Source organism: Aedes aegypti, unplaced genomic scaffold (genome assembly GCF_002204515.2).
Source record: "Aedes aegypti strain LVP_AGWG unplaced genomic scaffold, AaegL5.0 Primary Assembly AGWG_AaegL5_hic_scaff_983_PBJ_arrow, whole genome shotgun sequence".
Lineage (NCBI taxonomy): Eukaryota > Metazoa > Arthropoda > Insecta > Diptera > Culicidae > Aedes > Aedes aegypti.
Window position 1 is genome coordinate 1 of NW_018736693.1, and position 18,602 is coordinate 18,602.

The following is an 18,602-nucleotide window of genomic DNA, read 5'->3' on the forward strand; positions in this document are numbered from 1 at the left end:
GGGTTGAGACTAAACCCGTGGTGAAGAACCCGCTTTTAAGAGTGACAAACTAAGCCGAACGGTTTACGACGCCCATTTTCAAGGAAGACATCCAATGCTTCAACCAAAGATCTACTCTGAACGCTATCCAGAGAGCTGACGAGGCAATCGCCAGGAGCGGCATCCGTTACTGATCAACAGTGCAAGCTGGGAGGCGATAGTCCACTTCATGGCCTCAAGGTTTCGGTGCACTTGTGTAGGCTTCTAGAAACCTCCAGGAGCAATTCAAGGTTCTATACTTGGCCCGGTGTTATGAGGTGCGATGAACGATGACATACTGAGGCTGCCCTTTCCGACGGGTGTTAAAATTGTTGGCTTCGCCGACGACATCACCCTAGTGGTTTATGGCAATTCGATTGAGGAAGTAGAGTTGACAGCAGTGCACTCTATGTCCATAGTTGAGGAATGGATGAGGTCTAGAAAACTAGGACTGGTCCGTCACAAGACTGAGGTGGTGGTGGTCAATAACCCCAATTCTGAACAAAGGGTGCTTATCTTTATAGGTGATTGCACCATAGAATCCAAGCGATCCCTCAGACATCTCGAGGTAATGATCGATGACAAACTCAATCAAAGTAAACTGCATATACAACGAGAGATGCCTGGTGCACTCTAGTTTATACCACAAAAATATCAAATAAATCAGATTGCATTGGATCTTCTGTTTAAAACGTTTTGTTTATAGGTCATGTCATACGTCATAACTTGTTAGACTATTTGTCGCCATAGCTGCCCCTCCAGCCAGCGTCAACCGCTTTGATTTGGCTTGAACTAGACCTAATGACCCCCACTCTCGTTGACCGAGTCTCTCTGGTCACAACCACAATCAAACGAAAGATCAACTCTGACAATGAATTGTGTCATACTTCGCCCCGCTTTGTTATTCAATTAAATGATACACTCTGAAATCCTGCCGCTGTTGTCGTTGTGTAGTTTTAAGCCGGGTCAACGCAGCATCTTCGCCCTTTGAAATCGGTAGGGGAGCTTGCGGTGCTCGCATGTGTCGTAGATAATCGTGCTAACCTCACTCACTGAATAGTGTGTCACTACACACGAGAATTAGAGAATAGAATCGCATCCGAATCGCTGTGCTGGCGTGTCCGTTCCCGGCGAGAATCGGACTAATTTAGTCGTTCCGTCGCGGTTGGCCGGTGCGCGCTGATCAACAGTAAATCCCTCTGTGTCTAAATCCGAAGTTAACCATTTGGCAACATCTAACGATTGGAACCCAAAATTTTCTGAATCCTGATCAAATAACAGGTAGGCCACTAATATCCCTAACCCTAACCGCCGCCTAACAAAAGACCCGCTTGCTTTGCGCTTTGTGTAATACATTTCCGCGCGTGCTGTGATCTATGTGTGAAGTTCAGTGTCAAAACCACGGCGTTCCAGTTACCGTTGTTATCGAAGAAAAGCCATCAAAACTTTAAACGCCGACTTTTACTACTTTAAATTTGTCTTCCAATACCAAAATCGTCTCTAAATATTTTCATTTACACACTTAAATCAGAATGCCGATCTCAGCTGTGCAAATCTCGGTTAAAGTTCGCTTACATCTCAGCAAAAGTGACGTTTGATATCAGCTTGATAAAACTTGAGTTTTTGCTAACATATCAGCTAAAATTCAGTTGCTGATCATTCGGCAGTGCGGATCTCGGCAAAAGAATGAAAATTAGCCGAGCTCAACTGAGTGTGTACATAAAACACTAGTGGATACGGGTAACAAACATCGAATAAGTGGTAGTCGAAATATGCGTATCTATTAGAATATGAGCAATGAGGGTGGAACTAAAAGGTAAAATACGCAAATCTACTTTTCTGAGATTCTGCTCAATGGATTCGAATACGTAAAAGAGTTACATAAAACAGTCTAATCGAAAAGTCCAAGTGAAAGGTTCATCATAATCAATTGCTTATTTGCAGTCTCAAGCCCTATGAGGCATTATGGAGCAGATTTCAATGTTTTATTATGGACATATACTATCTTTAAAGATATTAATAGTTCGTTGAATACATATCTGGCGTTTAGTATCATACATATTTTTCATCGACTTTTTCTTTGGATTGCTGTACGAAATAGAATGGATTTTTGCAAAAATTTATGATCGATGAGTTCTTTTTAGTGAATCAAAAACAGCAGTCAAAAATAGTCGCCCGGCTAAGTTATCAGCTAAAAAGAAAATCGATGAAGAGAAATCGATCAATCCAGTTACGTTCCAAATAATTTCTCATTGTTTTTAATTACGCAACTGTTTTGAGTTGATTACTGAGTCATCACACTTTTTTCCAATTTCAAGATAATAGTGAACGTATCTTGATTTGATATTCGATACCGTATCCGAAAAAATTCACAGTGAAGGAGTAAGCCATACTGTTTGAAAAATCAGTATCAAACAATCCGCTGGTACTAAGGGATGTCAAAACGTATAAATGTATCAATTTTGCTTCCTTATGAAGCAAGGTTTGCCGATTCTTCATCGTACATCACTCTGAAGATGTTTCGAAAATTGAAATCAGTTTTTCTATAAAAAAAAATGCGAAGGAGAGCAACGATCAAGAGAAATTGAACATTGCAAATAAGCCCTTATGAAAAATTAATGTCGAAAGATTTTTTCATGTATTTTTTTTTAAGAAATTCCACTAGGCATTTCTCCAAATTTTTCAGTCCAGGTGGGAATTTTTTTTAATATTCCTTAAATTAGTTCTGCAAGAAATTTCTCCAGAGATTACTCCAAGACCTCCTGCGGGGATTCTTAAGCATTCCTCGAGAAATTTATTAGGATTTTTTCCATGTGTTCCACAAACGGTTTTCGAGGAAATTCACTGTAAGGATTCTGATTTTCTCCAGTAGTTTTTTCTAGACAGACATGATCAGAATTCTACTTGACGTTTGATCAAGAATTTCGTTCAAGTAATTTCGTCATATTTTAAAAGGATATGAAGAATACAAGAAAATTCTTCTAAGACACCATTACAGTATAAATTTTGTGTAAAGATCCCTTAACTGCTGGGATTTTTGCTAACCTTTTCTACTCAAACATATCGAGCATGGATTCGTCCAAAATTTGAAAAAAAAAGATGAAAAAAATTTCATTATGATTGTATGCAGGTATTTTATCAAAGGAGGAAATCCTCCACTGGTTCGACTGGGATTTTCTGTTGAATGTTCTGAATGAGCTCTTTCAGTGATTTCTCAACAATTTCTTTGATTATCCGTCCAGGGATTTTCTAACGAATTCCACCAGTTATTTTTATTGCAAGTATTTCTTCAGGGATTCATTTAAAACTTATTAAGTATTCATCCATAAATTCCTCCGCCGGTATTTTTACGAGTATAACTAGTACATGTTCAGGAAATTTTCTGTAGAAAATCCTTAAATTATAGTCCTAGTTTTTTTTTTAAAATAGAGTTCTCTAGTGGTTTCTTCACGAAGTCATCTAGATTTTTTTCAAGGATTACTCCTTGAATGTATTCTAAAATATTTGCAAGATATTTCCATAAACAAATTCAATATTTTTTGAAGAACTTGTCATAGGGCTCCTTCATTATTGATTCCTGCAGAAATTGCTTCTGAAAAACCATCAATCAAAAATGACAAAAAGACCACATAATTCAGAAACATTTATAAATCGTTTTGTATCAATCGTTTTCAGTTTGAATTTGTACGGAATTTGACTCTAAAATATTTAATTGAAGGAAAAGCTGCGCGAAGTTCTTATGAATTGCATTATTTTTTTCTGGTTGGTTGGTTCGATTTCCTCGGTCGAAGAATATTTTTCAAACATATATGGATAAAAAAAAACATTTAGAACGATTGGCGAAGTAATCGAAGAACTCTTAGCTGAGAAGCTGGAATTGTCTCAATAGGGGTGTAATTTCAGACAGAAGAAAAAGAAAGTTCATGTATTCTAAGCATTAAAAGAAACAGTTATACGCTAGAATCAAATACACACTTAAATCAGAATTCAGCTGTGTAAATCTCGGTTTAAAGGTCGTTTGCTGGCATCACAGTAAAAGTGACGTTTGATGTCAGCGACACCTAAAAGTGTTGCTCTAAATAAACTTGATTTTTTGCTAACATATCAGTTAAAATTATTTTGCTGATCGCTCAGCTATGCGGATCTCGGTATAAGAATGCAAATTAGGCTGATACAAATATTAATTTTCTTTTATGTTACCCCCCTTCAAAACGTCGAATATTTTGGAGGGGAGAAAAAAAAAGATCTCATGTTTTTTACTTTTGTTTTGGTATTTAAAGTTTTTGAAACAAAATAACAGGTCAAATGACGATCCAGAAGAGATTGAAAAATGTGCAAAAATTACACTTAAAAATGAAACGTAAAAAAATTTTTTTTTTCAATTTTATTTTTTTTTGTTCTTTATTTATTTTTATCCCCCCCTCGTACCTTCCATGTGGTCTCGGACATAAAAGAAAATAAATATTTGTATCAGCCTTAGTTGAACTAAACTGAGTGTGTACTTCCATTGTACGAATAAGTGTCTTATGGCTTTATTAACTTTCATTTGAAATTTAGGCTTACCATCGAGCTTGAGAAAAAAAAATGGCTTTTGCCATGATTTTATTTGAAAATAATGTACTTCAAGGAACAAAAATAAAAAAATAAAAAAAAAGTTCGGGATCCCTCGGTGGATTTTTTTGAGGAACACGTCAAATGAAAGCTAAAAACCTATATTTTCGAATGGTGAAAGATTTAGCGATCCTTTTTTTGTGATAATATTGTTCTACCAGACACGCCGTGTTCTTGATAACTTTCGGCTGTACTACCTCCTGACGAAAAATTGTACGAAGTTTGTCACATTCAAGAGCTCACTTTGGCCACCACGGGTTTAAACAGTACAGTCCATAAACAATCTAAAATGGTAGGAACTTAAAGTTAGTATACACAAAGGTTGTTTTCATTGTTTTGATAGGTGAATATACTGCCCATACTCGCATAACAGCCCCATAGTCTATGGAATTACTATACAGTGAAACCTCCATGAGTCGATATTGAAGGGACCATCGACTCATGGAAATATCGAGTCATGGAACAGCAATTCTTTGGAAAGCTGCTTCTAGGGACCATCATAGTAACCATGAAATTATGTTTTTAGTATGGTTCCATGAGTCGATATCGAGTCATGGAACATCGACTCATGGAGGTATCACTGTATATATGGGACTGTTATGCGAGTATGAGCAGTATATTTGCTGTTCATTCTAACATAACTTCGCCATAGGAACATTTTTCTCATTAACCTAGTCAAAATACTAAACCAAAAATGATTGAACGTTTTGTTAAAAAAAAAGGATTTATGTATCACGATTGTGCAGCTTTTCCCCAAATGTCATTTCCCCTGAATGCCAGTTCCCCGGATGGCCTTTTTCCTTCATCGCCATTTCCCCGAGAAGTTGTGCAGTTGAAAAAGGAGCAAGAATAGTCTTCAGTTGCAGGGTGGTGAACTAGAAAGAACAATAAGCAATCGAAGGTAGGGAATTTTTGATCATTCTCGCCTAAACTCCAATTCTAAAAAAAGCTGAGAACGATTAAAGTCTAAAAAAAGACATCAATAAAATACAGAAGGGTGGTTTACCACATTGAACTGTATAAAGTTATGACAATAGTCCAGGCCCCTGACAACCATATATCGATACACACACGGAGAAATATTTTTACCTAATTTTTGAGTTTACTTTACCCAAAATTAAGTATATCGATTATAGTTTCAACCCAAAATCTCTCGGTTTTCTCTTTCTCCCACACGAATGTTGTCAAAAATAGAGAGAGCTGCATCTACCCAATGGGGGTACTTTGGCCCAATAAGCAAAATTTGGGTAAATGCAACTTTTCTTATGTTTGGGTCGAAAGAACTCAATTTTGCGTTAAATCAACCCAAAATTGAGTATATTTTTCTAATGGAATTGAGGCCAAACTACCTAGTGGGGACCTTGGAAATTTAGCCAAAATTGAGTTATTGAGCTCAACTACGGAATTGCGTTGAAACAACCCAAAATTGAGTTGAATTCCGTCTCCGTGCAGTGTTCTTCGTAGCCAGGATGTCCCGGGCGATAAGTGAATATCGCCCACTGTCAGTTGTAAGAACTGTAAAAACAAAGACCATTGTTTTGTTTAATTGTTTGTTATGGTTTGTTTATCAATTTTTGATAGTGTTAAATCAGCTAATAATGTGCCAAAAAGTTGAAGCACATTCAACATTTCGATAGTTTTGGAAGGAGAGAAAACATTGAAAGGCATCCTGCAAGCCTCCAAGCAAGCAATCAGTTATTTTATTGCGACACTTGCTCGATTACGGATCATAAACATTAAACAAAACTTCGCATCCTGATTGCACTCTCGATTCAATTAACCCGAAAATGGGTAAACACATGGGGATGTTGACTACGCTAGAAATCGTCTCGTGCCACGGGCCTGCAATAGTCTAATCTATCTAAATTTACTCGGTCTGAGAATTGTGACACTTGAGAGGAGCACTTTCCCGTTTGATCCCCACCTTTTCCAGACCCGCTAAAGTGTCAAAATTCTTCGACCGAGTTGGTTTAGTATACCAGTGGATAAGACCATAAATAGGGTACTAAAGCCATGTTCCAATTTTACTACCAAACACTTCCCAGTAAACACCAAGTCGTATAAGATAGCGCATAAGAGTACAAATGTGGAGGCGATACACGTACATGCACCTTAAGGATACATGCAAGATGTACGTATATCGCCTCCACATTTGTATTCTTATATCCCATCATATAAGATGGTTTGTTTACTGGGTTAAGTTATGCCAGAAACACATTATTACTCATTTTTTTGATGTTTTTCGTTGGTTGGACCCCATAATTTGTTTTTTTCGGTTTTTGAGATTTTGTCATACCGCTTGGTTTGAACTCAAATTTTTGGTGTGTTTAGTTTTTCGTGTCCCTCCAGGAACGTCAGATGGGAACAACTCCAGGGTTAACACTTTTTAAAAAGAAAACCTTCAGGGGAAATTTTTCGGTGAAGTGGTGACGTTCACGTTCACATAATCAAAAGTGTTAAGGTTCAAAACTGAACTTTTTTTGAATTAAATTTTAAATTTGATAGAATAGTAATTTGAGCTGTAAAATCTGCCAAAGTAGTAGCAAGCTCGTATCATTTTTGTTAGATTTTTTTTTATAAATATTTTAGAACAAGTGACATTAACATTTCGGGAAAGTGGACAATTCAAGGAAACTGGATACACGGGGAAAAGACGGTTTATGGACAAAAGGTCGAAAGGACAAAACTTTGAAAGACAAAAGGTCGAAAGTGATTTGCATGGTGGGAAATTTTTCCTTTTTTGAAAAAAGATTTTCGACCTTTTGTCTCTTCATTTTTATTCTTCGACCTTTTGTCCTTTCGACCTTTTGTCTTTTGACCTTCACACACTATGGTGATGAATTTTTCATTCTCTAAAATAAAATATAATTGCTAAAATTAGAAATTTCTTCAGTCTCCATTAAGATATCAGATAGAAACGTATTTTGATCTAAAAAATGTATTCAACAAATTAAAATTATTTCCAGCTCATACCGTGAATTGCGATAAATGCATCTACAAAATATAGTAACTGTCTATAGCTTAGTTTTTTTTTCATTGTCCGCTAGAATATGCCAAAACTGAAGGAGAAGCGTTTTGGTTAACTTGAATTGATGGACCCCTCGTAAGCCAGTAAGCTGAACAGCTTACGAAAAGCCAGTATTGTGGTACGTCTCATATTTTCATTCGAGCAACTTTGCTTAAAATGTTTTATTTTGTAGCTTTTGAATTAATCGATTTATTGACGTAGGGTAGATGTACCAATAGTGGAGGTTCTTTGCACGGTTGAAATTTATTTAACCGCCAACATTCAAAAAGTGCAATTAATGTACATGTTAAAGTTCTAACGGGAAGTGAAGACCATTGACTCAATGAGAGAAATGATTTCAACGCAGTAATCCACGGCATGTCAGAGAAAAATAATACCTCCTCTATACACTGTTCCTTTAGTTGCGGTATATTTTTAATTTGTGTTCCTATAGTTGCGGTATCCGTTGTTTTCTTATGGGATCCTCCACTATAGGAACACTTTACCACAACTATTGATCCTAGTAAAAAATGTTTTAGCAATTTAAGTGATATTTCATCAGTTTTAAAGCAATTTGAGCGCTCTTTTCAACTATTCCGCGAATCAACAAGCCAATGCGTCGATTGGCAGTGTCGGTTCTGTGGCTAATGTAACAAAATCAGTGAAAACGGCACTACCGCAACTATAGGAACACCCACAACTAAGGGAACACTTACCCTAGATGGTCCATGGAAAACTGTTTTCTGGCTCCAGCGTTTCCAATTGTAATATCTCATCAAAGTAGTCTATGAGTCTCTCTCAGAGCTTTAAAAACGCGCCAAACCCCCTCCTTTTCCGATATATATATATATATATATATATATATATATATATATATATATATATATATATATATATATATATATATATATATATATATATATATATATATATATATATATATATATATATATATATATATATATATATATATATATATATATATATATATATATATATATATATATATATATATATATATACCACCACTGAATGCATACTCCATCGTTGTGTATGGTCCTTATGCTGGGATGAGACACAGGCATTTCTCCCGTATGATCCTGGCTCGATAGCCTAGGCTTAAGCGCCATTACTAGCTCCTTGTCCCTAGCTCCCTAACGGCTCTTAATTTATATTTAAATTTATTGTTGTACAAAAAGGACCAAATGTATTGTTATCCAGAAGTTATAGAAATATGTTGCCAAACATGTTATTTTTAATCCTTAAAACAAAAAATATATTACTTCAAAATAATTTAAATGATAATAAAAATCATTTTACTATGCAAAATATAAATTCCATCCACCTGGAACACTTAGAGTTCACAATAAAAAAGTGAATCCATTTTTGTTTTATCGAAAGAAAAATAAGTTCTTGATAAAATTCGTAAATAAAACGGTGGACGGAAAACCATTGTTCGTCTGCTAAAAAATAAACGCTCGAGAACAATTCGTCATATACCCGGTGGCACATGGTCTCTAAGACCCCTTCACAAGTTAATCTAGGTACATATCTGAGAGAGAAGAGACAGCTGGCTTAGATTGCGAGCTCCCAAAAGTCAAGGGAACCTGTCATCAACTGTCACTGGAAAACCGCACATTCGAAGGGCAGAGCGTGAAAAACTGTCCAAATTTTGCCAAAATGGCAGTCTTTTACCCATACAGTCGACTCTCCACATCTCGATGTTCTACATCTCGATATCTCTCCCTATGTCGATGATTACTTCGGTCCCTTCATTATGCATACGATTTCTTTCTCCATATCTCGATATCCTCCTTATCTCGATATCGCCATATCTCGATGTGTTTTTGCTGATTGTTTGTTCTCAATTTTGTCTTCATATGTCGATATGAACATTCTCAAAGGTTACTAGACCAGATTGGCGATTTTTCTGAGAATTTTTCCGGAGATTTCCTCCAGGAAATGTTTGGGATTTGCATCAGATATCCTCCAAGAATTACTCCGGGATTTTCTCAACGAATTCCTCAGGGAATTCCCAATAGCGATTTCTCCGGGTATTTCTTTCAGAATTTGTTTCAGAAAACTTTCCAGGGATATCTTCAGAAATTCCGCCGGGGTTTTCCCTAGGAATTCCTTCGGAGATTTCCTCCAAGAACTCGTCTAAGACCTAAGTATTTCCTCCAAGAATTGATCCGGGAATTTCATCCAGAGATTTTGTCCATAATTTTCTTCGGGGATTTCTTACATCAATTCCTCCGAAATCCCTCCATTAATAGCTCTGGAGATTAGCTACAGAAATTCATCCAGAATTTCCTCCAAGGATTTGCTCCAGGAAATTCATCTAGGGATTTCTCCTAGGAATTTCTGTGGGAATTTTCTCTAGATATTCCTCGCCGAGGATTTCCTTAAGGAATTTCCTTCAGAAATGCCTCTGGAGAAATTCCAAATATTCCTCCGGGAATTCTTTTGAAGCTCTACAAGGAATTCCTTCGCATTTCTTCCGTGGTTCCTCCTTTTTTCGGAATTTCTCCAGGAATTATCCAGAGTTCCTCAAATAATTCCTTGGAAATGCTCCAGAGTTCCACAAGGAATTCTTCTGAAGCTACTTCAAAAAATTCCCTAAATTCCCTTCGAGGATTTCTGCAGAATTTCTCAGGAAATGTCTCAAGAGTTTCTTCGGGAACTCCTCTAGACTTCCTTCCCGGAATTCCTCAAGAGTTCCTCGTGAAGTTCTTCCGGAGTTCCTCCAGGATTTTTTTTCAAATCCTTCCAAAAATTATTCCGCATTTCCTCAGGCAATTCATCTGGATTTCAATCAGCAACTTCTCGGAAAATTCTCCACTGGAAATTCTTCCAAAGTTATTTCAGAAAATCCTTTGGAGGTACTCAAGCTATTCCTCATCCAGTTATTCCTGAAAAGTTCCTCTGGAGCTCCAACGCTAACTTTTCCGAATTTCCTCCTTAGTTTCTCCAGAAATTCCTCTAGAAACGCCTCCGCAGTTCCTCAAGAAACACATCCGGAGTTTCTATAAGAACGCCTTCGAATTCCTACAGGAATTGCTCCGTAGTTCCTCCGGGATTTGCTTTGGAGATTCTCTAGGAAGTTTTCCAGGGTTCCTTCAGAGTTCCTCCGAGAATTCCTTCGTAGCTTTAACGATAATTCCTTCTGAGTTGCTATAGAAATTCCTCCGGAGTTTTTCCAGTACTTCTTCTGGATTGTATCCAGCTTATCCTCCAGAGCTCCACAGGGAATTCCATTGGATTTCCTTCATAGCTCCTTTTGGAGTTATTCCGTAGTATTTTCAGAAATTCTTCCAGGATTTTTTCCAGATTGCCCTCGTAAATTCCTCAGCAGATCTCCAGCAGTTCTTCTGGAGTTCCTTCAGCAATTTGTCCGGAGTTCCTCCAGCAATTCATCCGGAATTCCTCCAGGATTTTTAAAGAGTTCCTCCAGGAATTCCTTCAAAGCTGTTTTGGGCATTCCTCCAGGAATTCCTACAGACTTCCTTCTGGAAATCCTGCAGAGCTCCACCGGGAATTTTTCAAAGTTCTCCGGGCTTCCAAGTTTCTCCAAGAATTCTTTCGGATTTTCTCCAGGAATTCTTTCAGAGTTTCTCAAGGAGTTCCATCGTAGTTTCTCTAAAAATTTCTCCAAAAATTCTTTCAAAATTTTTGCCGGGAATCCCTTTATGGATCTAGGAATTCTTTCGGAGTTCCTCCAGAAAATCCTCGGAGTTCTTCAAGGAGTTCCTTTGGAGATCCTCCAGAAATTTCTCCAAAGTTTCAAGACACCAACCCCGGGTCAAAACGTAGGGCAAGTTATAAATCTCGTTTCATTTTCTGAAAGACTGCGTAGCCGTTAAATCAGAACTATTAAGAGTTACAGTCAAACCCCGCCAGATTCCTCCATAGTTCCTTCAGAAATTTTTTTTCGAAGTTTCTCTAGAAAATGTTCCGCAGTTCCCCCGGCAAATCTTTCGGTGTTCCTCCAGGAATTTTTTGGAGGTAGACTACGAATTTTTTCAGGTATCCTCATGCAATTTTTGTCGGAGTTCCTCAAGCAATTCCTTCAGATTTGCTCCGGAAATTCCTTTGGATTTCCAGCAGGTATTTCTTCGGATTACCGCCAAAGTTCGGAGTTTTTCCAGGAATTTTCCAGAGTTCGAGCAGTAATTCATCGGAAATCCTCCGGAGTTCCGCTATGAATTCCTCAAGAGTTACTCCGGAAATTCCCCTAGATTTTCTCCGTGAAATATCCCAGAGTTCCTCCGCGAATTTCTCAAGAGTTTCTCCTGGTATTCCTCCGGAGTTCCTTAAGTCTTCTTCTTCTTTTTGGCATTATCGTCCTCACTAGGACAGAGCCTGCATCTCAGCTTAGTGTTCTTATGAGTACTTCCACAGTTATTAACTGAGAGCTTTCTTTGCCAAAGTTGCCATTTTCGCATTCGTCTCTCGTTTGGAAGGTACGATGATACTCCATGCCCAGGAAAGCCAAGGAAATTTCCATTACGAAAAGATCCTGGACCGACCGGGAATCGAACCCAGACACCTTCAGCATGGCTTTGCTTTGTAGCCGCGGACTCTAACCACTCGGCTAAGGAGTTCCTTAAGTGTTCTGTACGAATTTGTCCAGGGTTCCTTCAGAGTTCCTCCGAGAATTCCTTCGTAGCTTCAACGGTTATTCCTCCGGAGTTGCTCAAGAAATTCTTCCAAAATTGTTGCAGTAATTCTTCTGAATTCCATCCAGCATATCCTCCGGAGTTCCTCCAGAGCTCTACAGGGAATTCCATTGGATTTTCTTCATAGCGGCTTCCTACGAACTCAGGAATTTTAGGATGAGGTCTCAAGGGATTCTTGAAGGAACTCCCTATGAAAATTTTGAAGAAATTCCCGGGAAAGGAATCCTCAGAAATTCTTGGAGGACCTCTCAAAGGAATTTGTGGAAGAACTCCTGAAGAAATTTTTGGAGGAACTCCCGGAGGCCTTCCAAGAAAACTCTCGGGTATATTCTTGGAAATTCTCGGAGGAACAACCGGCAGGATTCCTGGAGAAACTGCGGTAGAATTTCTGGTGAAGCTGCCAGATTCTTGAAGCAATTCGCGTGTAAATTCCTAAAGGAACTACAGTACAGTTCCTGGAGGAGCTCCGGAGAAATTGTGGGAGGGATTCCAGAGGAATTTAGGAAGCAACGTTTGAAAAAAAAATCAGTGGAGGCTTCGAAGGAATTCCAGAAGAAACTCCCTAAGAGTACCCGGATGAAGTCCCAAGGAATTGCCGAAGAACAAATTCTCGGTGGAGCTCTGGAGACTTTTTCGGAAGAACTGTTGAGAATCTACCGGTGGAGCTCCAGAGGTACTTCGGAAGAATAACTGGAAGAACTCCGAAAGAATGTATAGAAAAATTCCTGGAGAAACTCTGGAGGAATTTCCAGATCAATTCTGGAGGAATGGATCTTTAAAGTAAACACAATTAACCAAACTTCGAGTGGTTCTTCAAGGAATATTATCAGACATTTTTCCATCGAGTCTACTGAAGATTTTTTCAAGGATTCCTGGAATTGAATTTTTGCATCAACTCATTCATCGATATCCTCATGAGATTTCTTGTTTCAAAACATTTTTCAGCACCTCTATGAAGAATTTGTTGGATAATTTGAGAAGAATTGAATTGAAAATTACATGTATTCCTCAAAAACATCTGGAGAAAATCCAGTTTGAATTTGTTGACGATTATCCTGCTTTTATAACAGAACCTGAGAGATTCCTGGTGTAATCCCTAGATAAATTTCAACACGAATACCTTAGTAAATATCAGGATGAATTTAGTAAGCACTCTTAAACGAATTCCACTACAAATTTGGTGAGTGTTACCATGAACAATTTCTTAAAGAAGAGCTGAAAAATTCATAGAAGAGTTTATTTGACAATTCCTCGGTGTAGACACTTTTTTTTTTAAATGTCTGGATGCATCCCTGAATTAATTTCTCGAGATATTCTTGAATAGTTAATAGGGCTGGGGAAACTTCTAGCAAAGTTTCTAGGTTATTTTTGAATGAATCATTAAACAATTTAACTCCTGGCGTTAACAGTTGAATGAGATTCACAGTAAAATTGGGACTGGGATACACTCAAAGCTTTAAGTATCGTAAGCGTGTTACTGCTTCCAAATGTTTAGCAGCATCCTTGCAGTCTTTGGAACATTGCACAGAGCCTTCAAATAAACTGATATGAATCAACCAGATAAACATTTTCTGTATGTTCAATGTTGTTTCATCAATACTGTTATGCAGTACTTTGAAACATTAACTCTACGAGCAATGACAATTATTGCTTACAATTCAGATCAATCATCACAGAAAAATAACAAACCGATCAATGTTTTACTACACTCCTTCAACATTTTGAAAAGTTTGATTTCCATCGGACAAAAACGATTTATTTTAAGTTTCAAACAGCATGGCAAAAGAACGCACAGCAGCGTGTGCTTAATCATACGCGCCAAGCTGTTGTTGTCTAAACCTGAGATCAAGTGTGCTGTGCGCGGATGCAAACAATGCGTCAAGTTTTGCAACACAGTGGGGGTGAAATGAACTGTTCCCTGTTGCGTTTACGGACCAAAATTTATGACCCAAAGTGGCGTGTTCAAATCAAAATTGCAAGAGAACGCGTAGAGATAGCAGTTTGGTGTCAAAGAACGAATTGTAGAGCAGCTTGAAGCACACAACTTTGCTTAAGACAAGCATGAAATTTATTACGCATTTTTTAAAAGTAAACTGACAAAAACAAGAGAAAAATCACTACCTTTGAACTTATTTGCTCTTAAAAATGAATTTATTTGCAAAACCCATTAGATGTAAAGTTGTTAGTAGATTGGAAATTTAATTAGCTTTCAAATGGAAGTAAGAGAATTGAGATGCGTTGAACTATTCCAAAGTTATAACCACTTAAAGGCAAACATATCCTAAAACATTGAATGTTTAATAACTCGGTAACAGTTAAGAATTGACCATATCCGTAGAACGATTTTTTTCATCTAACATGGGTCCTCTATCACCCCTTAAAATGTCTGCACTCACGAACCTAACACCCTGTATATCAATATTAAGAGCAAAGCTCCAGTACCTGTCAACTTTGACAGGTTCTGGCACCGGTCACTTCACAGCGATATTCTTTCTCTTACGCTCTTCTAGAAAATTCATTCGACAGAAGCTGTTTCTTGTTTTTTAGTTTCCCATAAGAGAGAAAAGAACAAATTTTGACTACTACAAGGGATCATTTTTGTCCATGTTTCAAGGAAACATGCTACTCGGGATATCCGGATTTTGTTTGTATAGCTAAAATGTCTCCAATTTCATGAAAACGAAGAAAAAACTCTTGAGGTACACACGAATGGTTTTGGAAAAATTGAGCTAAACGCCGTCCACAAATTACGTAACGCTCTAGGCGTGAGGGGGGAGTAGGCTCAAGCGTTACGGATTATACAACATTTTGAAATTTTTTCATACAAAAAGAGTTACTGACGGGAGGGGAGGGAGTCAGAAATTTTCAATTTAGCGTTACCGTAATAAATGGACCGCTGCCTGACCACTTTTCTTGAAACAACCAGATTATATACAAAGGAACCCGTCCTGACACCGGTAAAAATGTCGCAAAATAAATGAAATTTGATATGTCGCATAAACAGTATTGTAGAATTGGTTACTTCCGCCAGGCCGTACGGAACATATCTGGTGTGGCCTAGTCAATCCTGAATGGTCGTTGAACTATCAAAGGACCATTTCCACTTATTATTGGATAAATCTGGAAGTTTGATGTGTTGCACGAATTGTTTTTGGAAAAAACAATTCGTAATGGGAGAAATGGTCATTTCCTTCGAGGTAATCCGGAATATGTCTGGTGTACCCCGGTCTAGAATGGTCCATGGATGTCCAGAATATTTATTTTCGTTCTTGTTTCCACAAATCATGAAGTTTGATATGTCGCACGAACGGTTTGTACAGCATTGTGGAATTGGCCACTTCGCCCAGGGTGTTCGGAACATGTCCGGTGTGACCAGGTCGATCCCGAATGGTCGTTGAACTTTCTAATGACCATTTCCACTCATTATTTGACAAATCATGAAGATTGAGGTGTCGCACGAATGGTTCTGATAACATTGTGGGCATGACCACCTCCCCCAGGACTTCCGGAACATATCTGGCACAAGTAAACGGATTGTCATGTCCAAAGAGGTCATTAACACTTAATTGTATATGGTTGTATATATTGTTAGTGTTTTATGTAAAAAAATATCGAATAGCACAAGTAAAAAAATTAAATTGTTTGAAAGTTCGTCTTTCGACAGACTCTGACCCCAACGGAATCCGGAATAACTCCGGAACCATTAGGTGAACCTGTTCCGTTTTGCAGCCCTTACAAATTTAGACAAATCTGAATCGCATGCCATTGGTTTCATGAAAATCGGTTGGAAAATGACATTTAACAGCTGATTGAAGATTTGAAAATCCTCAAAAACAGACGTTGGGTACGCATAGGTTAACAAGTTTTTGATAACTCTGTCGGTGTGAATCGATATTGAATTAGACAACGTACAAGTGTAAAAAGACAGACACGTTATTTGTTTGCCTTTGTCCGAGAAATTAACAAAAGATATTCGCCCATCGGCTTAGCCTGTCAAGAATACGTAATCTCCCCTATATTTTAAAAACATAAAAAATTTTTGATTTCGATGATAATTCCGGATTTAGGTCCAAATTTGTTGGGGTTCCTAGGGTATTTTCAAAATCAAAATTTATGGGGAAATACTAGAAACTTTATCAGCAAATTTTAAAAATCCATGGAGCATTGATTTATTTGATAGAATATATCTCCTATTTCAGTTTAAAAAGTATTGTGGTCATTTCGGGAACATGGTCACCAGATATCAATTTCTGTAGGGACCCTAAGAATACACGTCCACGCACACGTGCACTGATACCTTCCAACGGATCAAAATTTGTGGTTTTTTCGTTTAAAAGTCATCAAATATCGTGTCATGAATTACAAAGTGATTCTGACCATTTTCGGACACTCGGTGAAATGTTCCGACGCTTAAAATTCACGATTTTTCACATAGAAGTGAATTGACATCATCTCATCTACCTTGCTCTTCTTTCTGGTGCTGCGTCCTAACCAGATCAAAGCCTTTTTCACAGCTTACTATTTCACGAGCACCTTCACATTATTAAACTGGAACATTCTTTGAAAATTGATTTTTTTTGCATTTGTGTGTAGCAATCTCCAAACTGAAACCGGTGATACTTTCTATCAAATAGATCAAGTTATAATGATTGTTAATTTCATAATATTTTTGCATTTACCTAACATTTTAATTTAGGAAACCCTAGGTACCCCAACAAATTGTATCTTAAACTGTCACAGAATTCTATTTTTTTTTTAACATGCATCAAAAATTTTGACTAATTTATTTTTTTTTTTCTGAAAATCCCATCAAAATCGATCGAGTGAAGATACAGAATTTTGAAACTTCGATGTCGGCACCCAGCATTTTGAAAGTTGAATTATTATAATGTAATTAAAAACATGTAGAGACGATTTATGGTATTGAAATACAACGTTAATGTTCGAAAAAATCAATGGGGGCGTAGCTCAAAATTTCATATACCATTTTTTTAGCGAATCGAAACTGGAGGTTTTAATAGTTATATTACCAACCTGGCGATTGAAGTGTTGATGGCTATTTTTTCTTGATAACAACAGCAAATAAAGCACCGTGTAAACTGTGACCGCGATGAACCATTATTCGTCACTCCGCCCACTAATTGAATTTAATTAATTTCTTTCTTTCCGTTTTTTTTGCCGCCCCCCCTCCGGTCCGGTGTCCGCCGGGTGAATTCCGACCTCGCAGGGTTAACCGATGATACCGATGAGAGTTCCAGCTCGGTCGCCACTTTAGAACAAGAACAACTACCGATCTGCCGAGCGGAACTCGTTGATGAACTGTAGCACTGTGTAGAGGGTGAACAAAAAATTGAATCGCAGATCTTTCCAATTCAACCTAGCTCAGTGTAGGTCGTAAGTGTTTTTTGCTGTAATTTTAATTCAAAGAATAGCGCAAAGTTTGTTTTTAGAAATTTGTTACGAAGATTTTCATATGAAAGTTTTTTTACGTAATGATCAACACAAAGTGAGACAGAGAAGCTATAAAGAAGATGAATAAAATTCATCGATTAGGCATTAAGTGAAAAGTTTTACTAAGTAGGATATACTTGCAAAGTGGCGAAGATTAAGATCAGAAGAGAGAAAAGTTGTACCAAGCAAAATAAGAGTGAATCTCCATAGAAGGTGTGCCGATCTTTGCGAAAGAAAAATGTCCGACCGTCAACTTTCGGCCGTCCTATTTGGGAGGAGAAGAAACCGTTGACGAGGATTTTCATGCGCCCGGGAGTGATTGAGGAGGGAACCGGATTCGCTGGACAGCGTGATCGGGAATCTGCCCCTGACGGTGGTTCCCAGTTTGGCACGAATTTCCACCCAAGGAAGCTGCTTCAGTCGGCAGGAAAGTGTACGGTAAGTAGCCCGATAGGGCGAGCATGCTATTGGTGCATGGCTTGCTGCGGTGATTGCTGATGATCGAATACAATACAAAACAAACAAGTAGCCCAGTAGGTACTGGATTTGTCCGCCCTATGCCGATCTTGTGGGATTGAGAGCGGTGATTGTGATTAGGGGATGTGGATTGCAACAACAGTACAAGACACGCGGTGTCACATGAGCATGAGTAAGATCGCTATTTTTTTATGAAAATTTTTAACAGAAGTCATGCAAAATTGGTTTGGACTGGTCGTATTTGGTTGATCTTGTGAAAGATGGTGCACTTTAACGCATTAATCTTCATTTTAAGGTAGATTATGTGAGAAAAATACAAATGAGAATGTCCTCAAACCGTAATTTGAAATTGAGAGATC

At 37.8% G+C, this 18,602-nt stretch overlaps 1 long non-coding RNA gene across 1 annotated transcript; it reads left to right on the forward strand.

Moving 5' to 3' along the window:
- Window positions 1-1,326: 1,326 nt before the first annotated feature.
- LOC110681476 lies at window positions 1,327-17,921 on the forward strand. Its single transcript, XR_002503210.1, has 2 exons — window positions 1,327-1,403; window positions 17,543-17,921. It is a non-coding gene; the product is annotated as an uncharacterized LOC110681476 (long non-coding RNA).
- The last annotated feature ends 681 nt before the right edge of the window (window positions 17,922-18,602 follow it).